Here is a 12,520-nt window from a genome sequence, read left to right on the forward strand (position 1 = left end):
ACCCTCGTAGCGTGTTATTGATTGGGATTAGGTTTTTCTAGTTCTTAATGCAATTGGAGAATTAATTTCTATGGTCGTACCTAGGAGTATTTTCTGGTTAGCAGTAATCAATGGTCGTACCTTGATTATCAATAAATTAAGGAAAAATTGGTCGTCAGAACTCGTTGGCGACTATAACTAACCTATTAATAAATTAAGTGAACATCCCTTGCATCAATGATTGGATGAATGGACTGTGTCTGAATAGTTGTATTCTTGGTTAGAATTTATCTATTCTTGATTTAATTCCTTTCTACATTCGTGCTAGTTAATTATTTGTTTTTAGTTGAATTGCTTAAATATTTTTAGTTTTATTCCGATAAAACCCCCCTTTTTACCAATTGGAACTTCAAAGAGACAAATATCCTCAGTCCCTGAGGAGACGACCCTGCTTGCCACTGTCTACTAGTTAATAAATTTTGTCAACTAATTAATTCTGGTATATCGGATTAAGCAAACTCTTCGGGAACAGGAATCAAGTAATCCATTGCACACCTAGAGTCCCTGCTCCAGTATCTAGAATTGATTATTGACTGCGTTAATGGTAGTTAGGTTTATTTATTATTATTATTGAACAGGTTTGGCACCTGTCAATTTTTGGTGCCGTTACTGGGGATTGGCGTCAGTTATTTGCTTCTTTTTAAGTTCATTTTTATTCTAATTTTTAATTCTTTTCAAGTGTATGCCTCGTTCTTCTTGTACAGGTGAATTAATTTTCGACCCCGAGGTAGAGAAGACTGTGCGTAGAACAAGGAAAGAGACCAGACAACTCAGAGAAGAGCACTTCAGTGATACATCTCAGAGACCTGAGCTAGAAGTTGAACCAACAGATTCGTTTGGTGACACTTCGAGTGACTCGGATCAAGAGAAAGTCACTATGACTAATGCACGAACATTAAGGGAGTTCGCTGCTCCTAATTTAAATCAGCAACCTTTATGCATTACTTTCCCAAGTTTGAATGATAACACTCCCTTTGAACTAAAATCTGATCTAATTCACCTCTTGCCATCTTTCCATGGTCTACCAGGAGAGGAGCCCTATAAGCACTTGCAAGAATTCGACGTCGTTTGTAACAGTATGAAACCCCCGGGAATCACAGAAGAGCAGATAAAAATGAGGGTCTTCCCCTTCTCCTTGAAGGACTCTGCAAAAGACTGGTTGTACTACCTACCACCAGGTAATATTACCACGTGGGACCAATTGAAGAAAAAATTCTTGGACAAATATTTTCCTGCGTCTCGAGCTGCAAGTCTGAGGAAGGAGATATGCGGTATCAAACAACACCCAGACGAGTCCCTCTATGAGTACTGGGAGAGGTTTAAAAAGTTGTGCATCAAATGCCCTCAGCATCAGATAAGTGAGCAACTGCTCATCCAATATTTCTCTGAGGGATTACTCTTCAGGAACAGAAGTATAATCGATGCTGCGAGTGGAGGAGCATTGGTGAACAAGACTCCTCGAGAAGCATAGGAGTTGATTGAAGGGATGGCTGAGAATTCACAGCAGTTCAGTTCAAGAGAGGACACCCCGACGCGTACGATGAATGAGGTAGAAACATCCTCCATCCAACAACAAATCTCTGAATTGACGTCTTTCATGCGATAACTAGCTGTGGAAAGTGCCTCACAAGCCAAGGTATGTGGGATATGCGCTACCTTGGGTCACTCTACAGAGATGTGTCCATTGGTTCAGGAAGAAAGTGAGGAACAAGTGAACATGGCTGGTCACGCGCCCGCGCCAAGACAGCCATACGACCCATACTCCAATACGTACAATTCGGGTTGGAGAGATCATCCTAACTTTAGTTATGGAGGAAATAGGCAGTCGAATTTTGCACCAAATAGATAACAAGGGTACTAACAACAGTATCAATCTCGCCTGCCACCACCCCCTTCAAACTCAAGCCCGTCTATGGAAGAGATGATGAAGCAATTAATTGCTAATCAGTAAAAGACGGATTCTGACCTATAAAATATGAGGAATCAACTGGGACAGGTGCAAGTAATGTAGAGTCAGATGAGTCAGATGAGTCAGATGGCAATAGCAATCAACTACCTGGAATCTCAAGCTTATGGAAAATTGCCGTCTCAACCTGAACTGAACTTGAAGAATGTGAGCGCAATGACCTTGAGGAGTGGAAAGCAAATCCAAGGACCCGAGCTCGTGATTCCTAAGGACAAGGATGAGGAACGAATTGAGAAAGAGTTTGAAGAGCAGGGCAGAAGCAACAAGGATCCAAAGGTACTCCTGGACCCATTCATTATAGTTAAAACTAACCCACCGCTTTTTCCTAGCAGGTTGGAGAAATCGAAGAAGCAAGATAAGGAAAATGAGATTCTAGAAGTGTTTCAAAAGGTGGCAATCAATATCCCTTTGTTGAACGCGATCAAGCAAGTGCCAAAATATGCTAAATGCTTGAAAAACTTGTGTATCAACAAGAAGAAGATGAGGGGGGATGAGCATATTGTGGTAGGTGAGAACGTTTCAGCGTTTCTACAAAGGAAACTACCACCTAAATATGGGGATCCAGGTATGTTTACTATCCCCTGTAAGATTGGACATTCTAATATAAAAAATGCCATGCTAGATTTAGGAGCTTCTATTAATGTAATGCCTAAATCAATCTATGATTCTCTAAATTTAGGACCTTTGAAAGAAATAGGGATAATAATTCAATTGGCTGATCGTACATTTGCTTACCCGGATGGGGTAGTTGAGGATGTTTTAGTGCAAGTAGATGGATTAATTTTTCTTGCTGATTTTTATATGCTTTACATGGATGATGAAAGTGCCCCAAATCCATCACCCATTATATTAGGAAGGTCATTCTTGAGTACTGCCGAAACTAAGATTGATGTTAGTAAGGGTACTCTTACAATGAAATTTGATGGAGAAATAGTCCATTTTAATATTTTTGATACAATGAAACATCCTATAAACTCTCACTCTGTGTTCGCTATGCATGCTACTAATCCCTCTGTGCAAGAATTTTCTGAATTTACTTGTAGGGGTAAATTTAAAGTTGCTGCGAACAAGTATCATGGGATGAAAGCAATTCATGAGGTGAAAATGAGTAAAAAATTAAGGAAAAAAGTTACACTCAATGGCTATTTGGATCCCGGAGGAAGGCCACAAATTACAACGAAAATTGAATTACATCCAAATTGAAGTGATGTTTAACGTCTAGCCAAAGGCGTTAAAGAAAGGCGCTTTTTGGGAGGCAATCCAAATATTTGTTTTGTTATTTTTTTTTTGTTTTGTTGTTTAATTCTTTCGATTTGTCGTTTCTCATTTGGCTACTAGTCAATTTTCATATTTTTTCCCACTGTGACCAGGACAGGGAATCTTGGCGTGCCCACGCGAGGAGGGCACGCAAAAAGTGACTCCCAAGGTCAGTGGACGTTTATCAATCTTGGCGTGCCCACGCCATGTTGGTAAAATCTCAACATCTCGCGACGTCAGCAGGAAATGGAATCTTGGCGTGCCTACGCGAGGAGGGCACGCGTTAAGTTGCAAAAAGTGACTCCCAAGGTCAATGGACGTTTTATAATTTTGGCGTGCCCACGTCATATTTGACGACCCAAGATCCTAAAAAAAAATTAAAATTAAAAAATTAAAATTAAAAATTAAAAAATTGAAAATTAAAAATATTTCCCGTTCAACTCAGAATTTCGATTTTCAAATACCAAATTTTAAATTTTGACTTAAAAAAAAAAAGAGAGAAAACCCCAAAAAACTATTTTTCTTTTTTTCTTTCTTTTTTCTTTTCTTTCTTTCTTTCCCTTTTCTTCCTCTTTTGCCCTGCTTCTCCTTCTCCCTTTTCTATTTCGGCCGAAACCCTCCTTTATCGCCGCTGCTTTTTCCCTTTGCCACCTCCCTCGCGCACGACTGCCAAGCGCCGCCACCGCCTCTTGCACTCGCTGCCGCTTCATCAAGCACCATTTCCGCCTCACCCACCGCTGTGACCCCGACTTCAGGGAAGTTTCGTTGCCTTTCTTCTTGTTTTTGCTGTTTATTTGTTACATTGAGGGCAATGTACCATTCGGTTGTGGGGGGGTTCAACTGGTGTCTCTTTATTTTTTGTTTTTGGTACTGCTTATCTTGGTGATCAACAATTGATTGGCAACTCACTCTTCTATTGCTAGATGTGTTTTATTCTATAAATTTAGCTTCGGTGGCAAGTAAGAGCATATTGTCTTGGTGAATACTGTGAGTTTAATAACTTTGTGCGAATTGTGGTTAACTTGTTTAGGCAATATAAATATTTTGCTGGCAACTGTTGTATGGATTGGTCCCCTGTTGACCTTAGTTCTCCATGTTTAGGAGATGACGTGGGCCATGTTCTTTAATTGTCTGATATTTTGGTGTTTTGTTGTGAATAACATATGGCTATACTTCGCTAGTGTCGTCACCCAGTAACCGGGAGTCGTCACCACAAGTGTCGACTCTCGCGTCAAAACAGTGGCGATATCTATGAGTAGGTGGTCTTGAAGCGGTGAAAAGTTGAGTAACTGAACTCTTTCATCTAAAAATGTTAGAATTCATGTCAAAAGACTTGAATGGCTTGGGACTAAGCATTTATTCGTTCAAAAAAGAAGAAAAACAAAGAAAAAAAAAAGAAAAAGAAAAAAAAGGAAGAAAAGAAAAAGAACAGATGTGAAAAATATGTAAGCTTATGATCATGTTGGCCTGCCGATCCTTGTTCTTCAATGTTGAGATTTTGGTCGCCAGTTGGACCAATTCCTGACTATTGCTAGTTTAATATTTTGATTTTCTAGATGAGTTAGCCATGAATTAGACGAGTCTGTGATTTCAGGAGCTAACCGAGAGGATTGTGTCTTGACACTTGGCCACTGAACCTTGATTTTGGTATAAACACAGCTTGAAAATAGATGACGTGAGAGTTGACCATTGTTGGGTTTAGTTGTTCTCATACTTGAAGGCAAACATGATTTAGGTATGGGGGGAATTGATAGGGTGTTAATTGTTAGTAATTTTATTGTTAATTTTCCCTTTTGTCCTTACCAAATATTGTTTTAAATTGTTAATATATACTTATATTTGGTATTTGGACCATCTACAGGAAGTGGAACTGAAAAGTGCTAAAAAGGGGGACCTGTTGGAGAAAATTGCTCCACACGTGGGAGACTTCAAAAAGCTTCACGAATCTGGCCCACAGGGTACTAAGCAACGACTCCCTTTTCCTTTTGTTGATGAAGAGTTGCTGACTAGGAGTCCTCCTACCAAGAGGAAACGAAATACCAGGAATTCGGCAGAGCTTTCTTTTTGTACCTTTTCTCTCAATGCGGCAAGAACGACGGAGGGAGCATTAGTCATTGTTTAGAGACAGTTTAGTTTTCTTTCTTTTCCTTTTCATGCGTGACTCTTGTTCGACAAAAGTCCCGACTGGAGAAACATCGTTTACTTCTTGATTATCTAGTGACAAATGTGATGGCTTGTGAATCAATTAATTTGCGTGGAGATTTACTTATGCGGTGTGATTAAGCTTTTCATCTAGTCAAGAATCAACGCGACGACGCAGTCCCGAATATCTGTGAGATCGAATTAATTTTCATGTGTTTCTTAATTTGTTAATATTTGCACGTTGTCTGTTTGAATTTCTATGGGATTATTTAGTTAATTAAATGTCAAGGGCCCAATGTTCAATGCGACTTATTAATCTCCTGCCAAATTAGTCAATTAAATCCGTAATTATTTAATCGATTAATATCAGTGGCAACTAGCGTTTTTACACACTAGGGGGACGTGCAATCTGATTTGAATAACCCTCGTAGCGTGTTATTGATTGGAGTTAGGTTTTTCTAATTCTTAATGCAATTGAGAAATTAATTCCTATGGTCCTACCTAGGAGTATTTTCTGGTTAGAAGTAATCAATTGTCGTACCTTGGTTATCAATAAATTAAGGAAAAATTGGTCGTCAGAGCTCGTCGGCGACTATAACTAATCTATTAATAAATTAAGTGAACATCTCTTGCATCAATGATTGGATGAATGGACTGTGTCTGAGTAGTTGTATTCTTGGTTAGAATTTATCTATTCTTGATTTAATTCCTGTCTACATTCGTGCTAGTTAATTATTTATTTTTAGTTGAATTGCTTAAATATTTTTAGTTTTATTCCGATAAAACCCCCATTTTTACTAATTGGAACTTCAAAGAGACAAATATCTCCAATCCCTGAGGAGACGACCCTGCTTGCCACTGTCTACTAGTTAGTAAATTTTGTCAACTAATTAATTCTGGTATATCGGATTAAGCAAACTCTTTGGGAACAGGGTGAATCAAGTAACCCATTGCACACCTAGAGTCTCTGTTCCAGTACCTAGAATTGGTTATTGACTGCGTTGGTGGTAGTTAGGTTTATTTATTATTATTATTGCACAGGTTCAGCACCTGTCAAGCGTCCCAAATTAAAATTAAAATTTATTATCGAAAGACCGCTGTATTGCGCGACGATTGGGCTGGTAACCGTCATTATGAAGGGACGTAACGCTTGAAGTGACGGTTACTCGAGCAAAGGCAGCAATCGTGGGATTATGGGTCCCACACCGAACTGACCCGTCACCTCGAAATTCGGTCCTGATTCATGCGATCTTTCGATGACTATAGACTCAAAGGGGGGCTAGTGTAGTGGGGCCAATCCGCAGGAGCCACGTGTCAGTTCGGACATTGTGACCTGGCAGTTCGGCCAAACAGCTCGGGCAGGAGGGAGGACAGTTCGCGCATGGGCGCCGCCTCCCAATTGGATGGGCCTGGTGGGTCGCAGCCCCCGAACCTTTCGAAATTAGCAGACGAAACCCTAGAAAGACTCCCTTTCTAGTCGGACTTCTAATCCTATAGGGAAACTACTACTCGGGATCTTATAAATACACCACCACAAGACAAAGCAAGGTACGCCATCAACAATATCTACGTTGTTACCCTACTCTTAAACTCGTACTGACTTGACCGTCAGAGCTACACCGAGGAACCAGCCCCGCCGTTGGTCTTTCTTGCAGGTCAGCTCGCTCACCCCGCTAGTACCAGTTCAGTCATCCTTAGTTCGTTCAGCCTAGCGCAGCTCAGCTCGGAACGCGCTCTCGGCAGTCGCATCAGAAGCTTATCAATTTTTTTAAAATACCTATTTGTCCTTAAAAAGGTATTAAACAGATATTTAATGATTTTCATATCCAAAATCATTCCACTAATTTTCAACGCTCCCAAACAATATAACAATCCCTTCTTCTCTTCTCTTCTCTCATAACTTGAGTTTTCCCTTCCTTTCTTTTCTATCCTAAACTCCCAAACTAAGCCTAAAAGTATGATTTACACTGAAATTGGTCATTGCACCCCTTATCACAAGGTTCTGACTCCACCAATGACATATCCGATGCAATAATGAATAAAAATCCAATTCTTTTTTTTTTCCGGACACAATAGAATGTCTCTCTCGACGAGTCATAAAATAGTAGTGCAACATAGAAATGTGAAACACAGCAGCTCAAGAGCGAATGGGACTGACTCCAACTCTTCATACAAATTGTACAGTTCTAATTATTGCTATCGTTTGGCATGTAACGCATCTAAAAGAATATTCCTTTCAGATAAATGCCCAGCAAATTAAATGCAAACATCCCGAGCAGGATAATGTGAAATGGGTCCCTTTGAGTGCGTAATAATGGATGGGGCAATTATTGTACTTACCTAACCTGTCCTAAGTTATGAAAGTCACTAATTTCTAAGCTCGCGGCTCCAAGTCTCCACGTCGATACAGAATAGACAGCCGACAATTAAAAACATGCAACTGTTATCCTCCCATATCTCGTTCTTGGCGTATCCTAACCTAATCTAAACGGGTTTGAAAGATATTTTTGAACTCTATAGCCACATCAATTTTCTTTATAATCTAATGCTAGTAATATAAACATACATCACTGAATCAATTGGTGAGTGTGGCTCACCAATTGATTACATGGTCTACAAATAAACCTATGGATTAAACTTCTGTATTTTGTAGTGCATATGATAAGCTGTTAATTAATTTCCAAGCGTTGTCCTTCAAGGCTGACAATTAGCAAGATTGGATTGATTATGTAATTGCCCAAGAAAGATGATTAATGGTTGTGTAGACAATGTTAGATTTGAGTTTTATCCCACCAACCGTTATTTTGTTGGATTTGAGTTTTATCCCGAGATAAAATCCAAGTCCAGCAGGTAATTAAACCAAGACTAATTATTAAATTAAATTAGTTATGTGGCAACTCTTTTTTTTTTTTTGGTTAGTCTAGTGAGTTGAAGAATTTAGAAGTTGATGCGGCAAAGAAATATTTCCTAATGTCTGGTCATTCAAGTTTAGCAAGTTACATTTATCATTTTGGGAGAGGGATACTCCTCGCCTGTTCAGAATTGCAATATATATATATATATATATATATATATATATATATATATATATATATATATATATATATATTTGCCCATTGTCGTATTCCTTTGTAACTATAGTCCGTTGGATACTCTATAAATTGAGTAGTACCATCTCATTGTTTTCTTGAAGGACATTGAGAGAAAGCTTCTCAAATTGTTATTTGTGAGTATTAATGTTGAGTTTAGTTTATAAAATTATTTAAGTTATATTGTGTATTTATTCTCTTCCTCTTTTCACATATTTTTATATATATTAAAATAATTTTCCCTGTGCTTGATTTTTTTTTTGTGGCAACAGATTGGAATATGTAAATCAAAATTGATGATGAATAGGTCTAAATCAACCTTCTCCCTTCACTCAATTTTATCTTATACTTGAGCATCTTAGCTTGAACTTTTCTCTAGGCCACATCATATTGTTTATGCACATTTGATGAATAAGAAGTTCACTTGTACTTTCTTGGGGGAGCACGAATTTCGACTAAAGCTATTGAATACGGATTTGATGTATGGATTTATCAACAATCTTGTTCTTCTTTTAATAGTGAGGTTGATTGACACCAACATTATCGCACTTCCGAATGCGACATTCTTGTCTTGTTTCCATTGAATTTTCCAGTCCTTCCTAAATTATTGTCCTTCTACAGAATTCTGGGACTAGTTCTTCACATGCATGAATTGAAGTGGACGCACTAAAATCACTTAGAAAGGACGCACTAAAATGAAAAGTTACAGTTTGAATTGTAAGTTTACAGAGTTTCTTAGAAAAATATACTATATAGTGACATGACGTATATAAGATAATAGAACGTATATAATTTCATAGAGTTTCATAGAAAAATATATTATAATAATTAATATAACATCTATAAGATAAATATGTGACTAAAAAATATTTCAAAATTTGTTTGTGAAAACTTGCAATTCAAATAAGGCTAATGTCGTTGGCTGTAGTAGATTTTTTAATGACCAACTTGTCTTTGCAGTTTTCATGGTTTCAAATAACGCTGAGATCCCGTTGTTAGGTTTGACCATTTCCAAATAGGAGCTCTCAATAAATCACTGAAAAGCAGTACAATAGGAAATCAAAGGATAGGCAGTATTCAAAAGACTGAACTTCAAAAGTGAAAATCTTTCAAAACGTCTCCTATATTTTGTTAAATAAATTTTTTGGTTCTTCATTTTTAAAATATTAGCTTTATGTCCCTTACAAATTCAAGTTAACAAAATTTTGTTCGAATCTAAGTTTTTTACCAAAAACATTAGCTTGAAATCACCATGTGGTTCACATGCAATCATTTTTTATGTATAAAAAAGTCAAATTTCATTTTTTTAGGATAAAAATGAATATGAATTAAATCAGATCCCACTTTTCAGGAAAAAAATAAATATGATTTAGGTCAGATCTTACTCTTTTGGATCAAGCCATTTGTTCGACTACAAATGAGATTTAACCTTTCTGTTCCGAAAAAATGATCATATTTGGGTTACATGATAAATTCAGTGTAAAAAGTAGTCGAAAACCTAGGTTGAACTTAATTTTACAGATTTGATTTTTTAAGAAACGTAAATTTATTATTTTAAAAGTGAAAGACAAAAAAAAAATTCATTTAGTGAAATGTGAAGAGCTTTTCAAATGATTTTCCCACTTCAAAATTACTCAAAGCTTTGCAGCTGAAATTTACTTTTTCTTTTTTGGTAAGTTAAATCTAGAGGAGGCAATTTTCGATACGACCTGAAAATATAATATGAATCTAACATGAAATTAATGGGTTTGGGTTGAAATTAATGGGTTTGAGTTAGAATTGGGTCGAACCCGATGAACCTGAAAAAAAAAAGGTCGAATTCAAGTCACCAACGGGTTGACTTGATCACCGTTTATGAATTAAAAATAATTTAATAAATATAAAAATATTTTATCTAACTAAACTAAGTTATTCTTTTTTTCTCAAAGGCATTAACGACTTAATCCTAAATGAATTCGTTTAACTTGTGTGAAGTTGGAATTATTATGTTTGGACAAATGATATATTATATTATTTTCTATTTTTATAGCGATCACAAACTGGCTACAGTCTTATATATCTTTACATCTTTAATTATGACAATCTGCTTGCGATGAATACTGATTTCACAATCATTATCTTAGGGTACCATTCTATGAAATAATTTCCAGTTTATTTCTATTTGTAACTGAAGATAGTTCCCATGGAACTCGTCAGTAATAATCCGTCATCAACTGTAAGAAACCAAGAACACCTACAAATTAATTGCAAGTGCAAAGACTCAAATTCAATCTTAAATTTTCTTCAACCCTTTCAATATCTAGCCACACCTAAAAAAAAAATGAAGGAATCCGTTCAGTGGCAAAGACGACGGAGGACCAATTAAGGCGCGCAGCAGCAGTTTTAGTTTTATTTCTTTCTTGAATCACACATAGATAGATAGGTTCAGCCCCAACAAGAATTGGGCAATTAGTTGGGTAGAAGAAAGTAAGGGCAAGAAACCTTGGAAAAAGAAAATCAGGGAGGCAAAAGAAAAAATTGAGAGAGTCCGTTCTGTACCACCATTTTTTTTCTCTTTCTCTCTCTAGAGGAAGAGATAGAGAGTGAGAAAGTGAAAGAATGTAGGCAGCAGGCCATCGTTTTGTTCGTCAATCTTAAATATTTTGCGTACAAGCAATATAAGTACTTTGTTCAATTTTTTGATAATTCATACAACTTCTTAGGAGTGTCAAATTTTAATAAGAATCGAAATTATATTATATTTGTTTAGATTCATATAATTTATATTAATTATATGGCCAGAAGATGCAACAGTTGAATGTAAAGGTCTATATTCTAGAATGAATCAATTATTACAATTGAACTATTTTAATATCAATTATCAATTATTTCGAATACAAAAAATGTCAAAATTCCATGTAAACAAACAAATAACACAATAGAACCAACAAGACAAAAGTAATAAAGCATGTTGTGTCCCGTAAACTAATTTAGGGTAATTAAATCAAATTTGTATCGACTGTAATGTATTTTGGTATTTTAATATTGATTATTTCAAACACTTAAAAATGAATGAACATTCTATTTTGCCTTATATACTAGACAGTAAAATGATAAATTTTTCTCCCTACCATCATGGTGAAAAGGTATTCCAAGTGGAAAGATTTTTTTTTATTCTGGACATTTTCACATACCAAACTAGGGGTTAATGTAAAATGGGAGAAATATTGAACAAAATGGCCAAAGATTAGGCGCGATCCTCCGTTTCTTTTGCTTCCCAAATTAGTAGTACGACTTTCCAAGTTGGATTGTGCAAGATACTATACAAATTAAGAAGATTTTCCTATTAGAATATTTATGTGGCCTACATGACCACGTATAATATTATTAAGATAACTCCCGTTAATTAGAAGGATGAATAACCATATGAATAAATATGAATAACCAATTACAGAGCTCTAATGAGAATAGATGATTGGAGGAAGTAGGGAGTCCCATATTCATTGTATGTGAACATATTATATGATATTTATTGTGGTACTTTATCTGATAATTACAGTAATTTTAAACTGTATCTTATCATTATGGTTAACAAATAAAGTACGATAAGAAAATTAGAGTTTATCATTATCCCATGATGGGAGGGATTGTGACTCTATAAATGTTCTAGGGCTCTTGGTCCTTCTCACCACTCTGACATACGTTATTTTTACCCATCACTAAAATAACAAAAAAGGGAGTTAGGTGAGGGAAGGCTGGATAGCATAAAGCGATAGTTTACATGATGAGAACATGAAGATTCGGATTCCCTTCAAATTCAAGGAAAATTCATTTGATGGTTGATGGTGCAATCGGGCTCGAGAATCATTGAAGATCCAACCCCGTGTCATGCTTATTTCTTGTTATCATTTATTTAATTGAGTTTTCAGCAATGTTAGTTGTTAATTAGAGTTAATTTGAGAGTTAAGTAAGTTGTTTGAATTAGGGAATAAAGGCTAAGGTCATGTTGACCATAGTTAAGCCAATTTGAGTTAGCTAGTTTCCTATT

General features: G+C 36.3%; 1 non-coding gene across 1 annotated transcript; it reads right to left on the reverse strand.

The window, feature by feature from the left end:
- Window positions 1-1,288: 1,288 nt before the first annotated feature.
- LOC113722774 (small nucleolar RNA R71) lies at window positions 1,289-1,395 on the reverse strand. The gene has a single exon (XR_003456824.1). It is a non-coding gene; the product is annotated as a small nucleolar RNA R71 (small nucleolar RNA).
- Between the last annotated feature and the right edge of the window lie 11,125 nt (window positions 1,396-12,520).

This window comes from Coffea arabica, chromosome 5e, assembly GCF_036785885.1.
Source record: "Coffea arabica cultivar ET-39 chromosome 5e, Coffea Arabica ET-39 HiFi, whole genome shotgun sequence".
Taxonomy (NCBI): domain Eukaryota; kingdom Viridiplantae; phylum Streptophyta; class Magnoliopsida; order Gentianales; family Rubiaceae; genus Coffea; species Coffea arabica.